The sequence below is a fragment of the Athene cunicularia genome (genome assembly GCF_003259725.1).
Source record: "Athene cunicularia isolate RWA chromosome Z unlocalized genomic scaffold, athCun1 chrZ_part1, whole genome shotgun sequence".
In the NCBI taxonomy this organism is placed as follows: Eukaryota; Metazoa; Chordata; class Aves; order Strigiformes; family Strigidae; genus Athene; species Athene cunicularia.
The window spans coordinates 9,488,735-9,496,361 of record NW_020799142.1 but is presented as its reverse complement, the minus strand read 5'-3'; the positions used below and the strand labels follow the sequence as shown (position 1 = coordinate 9,496,361).

The following is a 7,627-nucleotide window of genomic DNA, read 5'->3' as shown; positions in this document are numbered from 1 at the left end:
AAAGTCAGAGAAATAAAATCTTCTTGTTTTTTTTTGTGGTTTGGTTTGGTTTTATGTTTTTGTTTTGGTTTGGTTTGGTTTGGTTTTGTTGGTTTGTTTTTTTTTTTTCCCCCCCCTTTCCAACATGGAGTGCCTTTCTCTGTACAGCAGGGCAGTATTAAAAAAAAAGGCAGAAATATTTTGGGGAAACTCTTACCAGCACCTTTTAACTAGCGTGTTGGCTGAGGCAGAAGTACGTTGTTTTTTTGTTTTTTTGTTTTTTCCTTTGATCACAGAAAGGCTGGAACAGGGTTTCCACAAGTGTGTCTCTTGTTCCCTGGTGTTAGCTATTGTGTGGCTGTGCCCACATGCTGATGTGTGCCACCTGCTTGCCCAAATCCAGCAGGTTGGAACAAAGGACTCACCCACTCTGAATTACTTGTGCCTTTCACTCCTGCAAGCTGAGCCCCCTGGCTGTGCAAGGTGCTTCCCCAAAATAGGGCAGTTTTTCAGCTGATGCCGATGTGGCAGTTTTGCCACAGGGGTGGCAGCCTGACCCTGCAGCCTGACCCAGCAGCCTGGCTGTCCTGGGCCTGGGCTTGCAGATAGGGGAAGGTCCTCCGTGGTGCTGAATAGTAGGTCAGAGCTTGCAGGCCAGAGAACGAGCTCTTTGCCAGTTACCTTTCATTATGTATCATCTTCCTTTAAATCCAACACTAGATGTCTGCTATTCCATCTTAAGGAGGATGCATGTGAGGGCATGCAGTGCCTCCATCACTGTTGTGAGGCTGGCCTGTGCTTTTCCTGCACTTTGCTTAAAGACCTGACCTAATGATTTTTGTTCTCTCCTGTAGTCTTTGTCATTTATAGTTGGTATAATTTCCTGCCATAGTTACTTTTTTCCTCCCCCACCCTTGCGATATTGCAAGGTTCAGCTATATGGCTGATGTGCTCTGACTGCAGCCTGCTAGATTTGTCTTCGTCTTAATATATTATTTATGATGCTATTATTCCTTGCAGCGGACTGCCAGTCACACTCTGCATACGGTTGCTGGTCTTCCAAATGCATCATGGCCAGCAAAAAAAAGCACTGATCTAATTGAATTAACTGTGGTGCTGTTAGCCTTAATAGAGTTTGTCATGAAACACAAAGCAGATGTGACAATGATCTTGGTTAGTAATATTTTTGTCTCCCAGACATAGTAACTGTTAGCCAGATCAGTGGGGAGGATAATCTTCCTTTGCTTCCTTAGCTTCCTGTGCTTCCTTAGATATGTGGCCATCACTTTGGACTGATGGTTGAAATAAGCGAAAGACTTGAATAGCAGAAAATTTTATATTCTGATAATAAACTTGGCTAATTAAAACAAGATGCAGATGGTACTGCCACCTAGCAATTTTCACCTCACTTACTCTGACTCCAATTATAACCTTCCCCTACTGACTTACACTGTTTAAATTACAAAGTCAGGGGATAGATGACTATTTACCTGTTTCTATTTATACGAAGAAGTCTAACACATCATCATTCTCCTGCACAAGCCATGTTATGATAGTCTTAGTATTTATTCTGAAAAGTATCTCCACGCATTAAAAAAAAGGAAAAAAGTAATAAAATGACTACCTAGAGACTCATTAGCAGACACACACATCAGCAGGAAGCATATGAATATTACACACAGAGTGTGTTTCTCTAACACTTGTTGGTTGGAGCAGGTGCCATACTTCTGGGAAATTAACTTTAATTGGATAAATAGAAAACTGACCTTAACTAAGCAAGTCCAACCCACTTCCTGAGCTTATTATTTTCTTCAGACACTCTGAAACGCTTGACGATCTCTTGGGTGACTTTTGCTTCTTCCCAGAGCAAAACACGTTTACAAGGTGTAGTTAGACAATCAGCCATCAAGAATGGGTTAGGTTTGCTTGACCCTGCCTCAGTGCAGTAGACAGACTACCACCTGAGGTCTTCCACATTGCTTTAAACAAGCTTTATAAGCAAGCCTTAGGGAGCAAGAATCCATGTCCAGCCCTCGGAGAGCACAGAGTAATCCTGCTAATTCTGTGATAGAAAAATGATCTGGAATTGCATCCCAGAAATTACTCTGGCCATCAGCTGGACCACAGTGCTGTTCCTACTGTTGATGCATTACTGTTCTGGTCCTTTATTCTGGCACCACCTTTCATGCAAAATCAGCCCTGAGTACTGCCATTCTGCTGGAATTAAAGTACACTGAACTGCCCAAACTTTTCCTGATTGCCTACTTTTTTTTTTTTTTTTTTTAATGTGAGGAGCTTTCAGGTGCAAAGTATCCCTGAAGAAGAAGTTACAGTGTGGCAGGATCTGCAGTTATCTTTGAAATAACAGCTCTTTCTTTGAAAGCATATGCCTGTTGAAGGGGGAGAGGAGGAACAGTGTGGTGGACCAGGATTTATTTATGGAGACCTATTGTTCTTAGTCATTCAGCTGGGTTCCATTTTGTGTAAAAATATGTATGCAAATTAATGCTGATTGAAAGGGATCTTTCATGCATCCCCAATGACATGCTAAATGAGGTCAACATGTGTACCATTAATACAATGAAGAAGGTGACCCTAACTTGACTGAAGTGCTCAAACCACCCCTGCTTTCTCCTGGATATCTTCTTTGCCCTGTTCAACCCCAGGGAGTTTTTGCAGTGTGGCAGCAGTGGTCCCTGAAGCGGATGGATCTCATGATTCAAATAGACAGTGGGTAGCTCAGAGGTCTCCTCTGTCAAAAGCCACCATACTGGAGGCCGAGGGCTCTGCCTCTTCTGAGGGGGAGGCTGTGGGTGCTCAGTGGAGGGACATTTCCTTGGTGACGTGCTGCTGTGGGTGCCAGCACTGCACTTGGCTGGCCAAGACCCCACCAGAGGTCTTGGGTTTCAGGGGGGTCTGAAGGAACCTGTTTCCTTCAGGTCCTCTCCTGGTCATTTTTGCACAGTGGTATGGTAAGACAGATCTCTGCCAGAGGCTATGTGTGTGCCCGTGCAGAGATGCACATTTGGGGAGGTGCTGTGAGGGAAAATTGCTTTAAGGAGCTAGGTTCACACCTTCCCTTGGGCTGGTTTGTGGCCACACAAGCAGAGCAGTTACCCATACAGCTCAGGCATCAAGGCATCCCTCTTCCTGCCCCCTCTTCTTCATGCCATCTTTAAATGGACCTTCCTTTCACTGGAAACAGATGGAGGAGCTCTGCAAAGGAGGCAGCCAGTGCCACTGCTAGAGGTGTTCTTGGGCCCTGTCCTCTAGGCAGCAGCCTGCAATTGTTTATACAGAAACATTAATACTCATGTTAAAAGAGATGTGTATTAATCTTCAAATTGCTTCCCTAGGTGCTCCTTATATGAAGCATTTCTAATGAGGCTGGACAAAATAACATCACAAAGGACTGGCTGCAGGACTGAAAATGATACACGTCTCCAAGCACCTGCAGACCTTTTAGTTTCCCGCCTGCTGTGACTCTGAGAGCACACAGGTCAAATGTAGCAGTGTGGAGCACTGTGTGACAGTACAGTGCCCCTGGTACCTAGACCGGGGGTCCCTTAGCATCACTCAGGGCAGCCTGACAGGTCCTGGCCATAGCAGGTGTCTCCCCATGTCCACACTGAACACCTGCATGCCAGTGTGCCTGGCTCAGATGAAGCCTGCAGCTGAGAAAAACAGAGATGCGTCTGTGGGCACAGCACTCAAAAATAATGTTTGTAATGCTCTGCTCTTGCATGTCTCTGCTATGACAAGGCTACCACCTTTGGAGGCCTGGTGTCCTTCAGGTCAGAGAGGGGGAGATGGAGCTGCAGAGGGGCCTGCCACTTTCCACTGAGGAGAGCGTGTCAAGGCTTTGTGACTTCTCTTTTTAAATATGTCATGTCTCACTCCTTGAGGAAAGTCAGTACTTCACCACTTTTTACTGAGCCAGAGTCAGGGCTATCTGTGGTGCAAGGTGGGGAACCAGTAAGGATCTAGGTCCTGAACAGGGTATCCTGGCAGGGCAAGAAAGCCCGAGTATGACCCGAGCAAAGGTAAATTACTGGATCAGATCCCTTGTTGCTATAGGGTCACACAAAACTCCTGTCACAAAACACAATCACTAAGCCCAGTAAGTAACGTAACCAAGTGATTACCTGTGCTGTAATGGATGTGCGTAAATGATTCCTATTTACATAAAACTGATATGGAGAATGCAGGTATGTTTTAATGACTCTCAGGACTAGGTAGATTATATACTCTTGTTACTTAATTTGTTTACTACCATTTTCTTGCAGAATTAGTCTCAGGCACCATCCTCATCCTCTAAATCAGGCCTATGAAGCACAATAGATTTATGTCTGCTGAACGAAAACACAGGCTCCTCCATTATTAATATATAAAGCCTGAAGATGAAGTCACATCTGTATGACGATCTATTTTGGTGGACCACGCATGCTTAAAAATCCCAGCCTTGATCTTTTAAACTATCAAGTCTGCCATAAATATTTGATGATGAACAAGCTTATAAAAAGAAAATGCAGAATATTAATAGAGGGAGAGCAGATGTGTGATTGAATTTTTAATTCCCATCACCTTACTCTAAAGTCAAGTTCATTTCTTGTAAGAGAGAAAGTAACAAATTTCTTTTTCACCATAACCTGATCTAAATTATCAGCATGGCGTTTATTTGTATTTTGTTAAGGAAAAGGATAAATCATCATGGAAACAAAAGAACAAGGACACAAGAAATAAGGTAGAACAGTCTGGTTTTATTACCATATGTAATCAAGAGATTTTATTTCCCCTTTTCTCTTCCTTCTTTCTTTTTCTCTCTTTTTTTTTTTTAATTTTAAAATTTTTTTTACAACGTACATTAAGTTGTGAATCAGATGTTAGGGGGATGCAGAAATGAAGGGAAACTGGTGACATCACAATACTTTACAACTTTACAACAAATGAGAGTCTGAATTTGTTGCATCTACCAGTGTATAGCAAGGGTGGAAAGCAAAGGCACACATAGGTTCATGAATCCCTCGAAACAGAGGGTGGAAGGGAACCGGGGGTGGGAAAGGACAAAAACAGAAGACCCACTGAGTACAACATGCATGTTTCAAGGTCAACCGAGTAACTGGTGTGGTGTGGTCGTCAAGGCAGATCGCTGCACAAGCTGTTGCCATGATTATTTGTCTCTATGTTTTGGGAGAATGCTTTGTGGGGTAATATCAAGGGGATCTGCACATTGCTCCAGGGGTTTTGAGCTTGGTGAAAAGGTTGCAAGTTGGTTCTTTTTTAAAAAAATGACCTTGCTACCTACTGTTTTCAAAGGGTTTTCTGTTTGTTTTCATTAAAACAACAACATTGCTTTGGATACAGATCTATCTACTCCAGTCTGCATAGTTCACTAAGGGTGAACAAAACTGTTTCATAAAAGCCATGATGAAATGAAAGAACACGCAAGCACCCTTGTTACACACTTTGGTCTAGACCATCCAGACTTTATATATACCATCTATAAGCTAAGGGACTTAAATTCTGTCTTTTCAATCATTCAGAAACAAAACCAAAACCCTGAAAAACAAATGGAAGTATAAAATTTTAAAAAACAAATTGGAACGGAAACAACCACCTTACTCAAACATACTGTTCAGTAGATATATATATATATATAAAAAGCTTAGAAGCGATCCCCATCATTTTTCTACAGTATGTTGACACAGTTATTGTAACAGATTAAAAACACATCTACATTTTTGCATAAACTTAAAGACTGGAAAGGAACTTACACACCTGCGCGCGCACACACACACGCACACACCTGTGTGCGCGCATACTCCCACACTAGCTACATGCACAGTCACACAAAAGAAACAAAGGAAAAAAAAAAACAGAACATTTTTCCCCAAAGAAGTATATGCAGCATCCTTCTGGAGCAGCAGGTAGCTACAGCAGGAGCCCGCCTGCCTGTCGTAGCTCCATGTGCCCTGCATGCTGCAGGATGTGTGGCTGGGCTTTCTGCAGGGCTTGGCCCCTCTCACCAGCAGTCTCCAACCAGGGGACACACCAGCTCCATGGACAAGGGCGTTGGTCACTTCCCTGTTGCCCAGTGAGAATGATCCCCACACTGACATGTGGTAAAGGGGGACCAGGAGGCTGGGGAAGGCAGAACTCCCAGCATGGTGCCTTGGGAGCATCACCACCTGTGTGTGGTTTTGAGAGAGGACTTGGCACAGCTAGAAAGTCAAATTGAAGTGGAGGGTATGGTGATAGCCTAATTTACTGAGGGACATGGGGTTATGACAAAAACCACCATGTTCTTCTTTCAATGTCTTTACTCCAGTTCTTAAAGGGGCTTGGAGAAGGAAGGATCAATAAATATTTGCATTACTCAAAGGGGAAAAAGAAAAAGGTTTTACATACTACAGCTCACAAGTATACACAACTGAGGGTGTAAGGCACAAATTTACATGTGGAAGAAAACAGGCTATTCACAGATATATTCCCACGAAAAACCCGTGTGATAAGACCATAATTTATGCATGGTAACAGCCGGCATATTAACTAGTTCACACTGTTTGAGGATTTTGTTTGCCGTCTCACATGCAAGGTGAAATGAGATGGCACATCACAAGCTGGTGCCTTCACAGAAAGTATTAGCTACTGACAAAGCCATGTTGATAGCAATGGTGCACAAATGTGCGGCTTTTAAAAGTTTCTCTTGCAGTTGTTTTAGAAGTTATGAACTTGCGGTATTTGTTGCTGTCTTAGGTCAGAGGCCCAGCCAGCTAATTAGCTGAGAGACTTAAATAGATATCCCCTTTTTTTTCAGCTAATGAGGCAGTCCAGGCATAAAGTTCAGAATTCCAGCTCCAACTTATCTAACTCAGTGAATTTATTGGAAAAATAAAAGAGTTTTAATTACTCCAGTTAATGAGTTTCATGTTAAATAGGTATAATTTTCAAGGTACTTCTCTGAAGAGCTGCTCATAGGATGATATGCAGAAGTAATTTCCTTAGGAAAAACAAAAGTTGAACAATAAATAAGAAGAGTTACTTGCGTTAACAGTCACATGTTATTCATTAAAAGAGAAGGGTAGCAGAAATCTATGACATAGTTTGCCCAACATGGCATTTAACTGCTGTAACCAAATGGCTGTAACACTGATGGGCATCATTTCACAGTACCTGCACGTAGTAAACTTCTGCCATTGTTAAGTCAGTTAGCTTTATCAATGAGTTCTTTTTTTCTTCCTTTTTTTTTTTTAAATTTGTTTGTTTTTGTAATTATTTATTTTGCTTTTCAGAGCATTCTTTCCCAGTTCAGGAATGCACTGTGCAGTTGGGGGCAGGGGGTGAAATGTCACAGTCATCTTTCACCTGTGTGCTTTTGGCTCAATGTTTGTGATGGAGGGTTAGTCTTTTGAGCAAAGAACTGGCGGGTTGTGGGGCTAAGTCCTGCAATTGCAAACCTTCAACCATGGGTCATATGGCTCGGGTTTAAAAAAATATTCCACTTTTCCCAGAGAGCAGAAATCCAACACATTTTCAGCTTGCAACAATCATCTTCTCAGAGGAGCAAGCAGTAATAGTTGCAGAACACTGGCTTTCAAGGGCAATCTCTGCTTAACTGATGTCCTCCCCCACCCCCCCACCCCACTCT

General features: G+C 42.7%; 1 protein-coding gene across 8 annotated transcripts in view; it reads right to left on the bottom strand.

Annotated features, from left to right (window-relative positions):
- Positions 1-4,825: 4,825 nt before the first annotated feature.
- The window catches only part of SEMA6A (semaphorin 6A), a 113,137-nt gene continuing 110,335 nt past the window's right edge, over positions 4,826-7,627 (bottom strand). For all 8 annotated transcript variants that reach the window (XM_026865501.1, XM_026865504.1, XM_026865508.1 and 5 more), the window contains one exon: positions 4,826-7,619. The gene's annotated coding sequence lies outside the window, so the exon portion shown is untranslated. The remainder of the gene's footprint in view (positions 7,620-7,627) is intronic.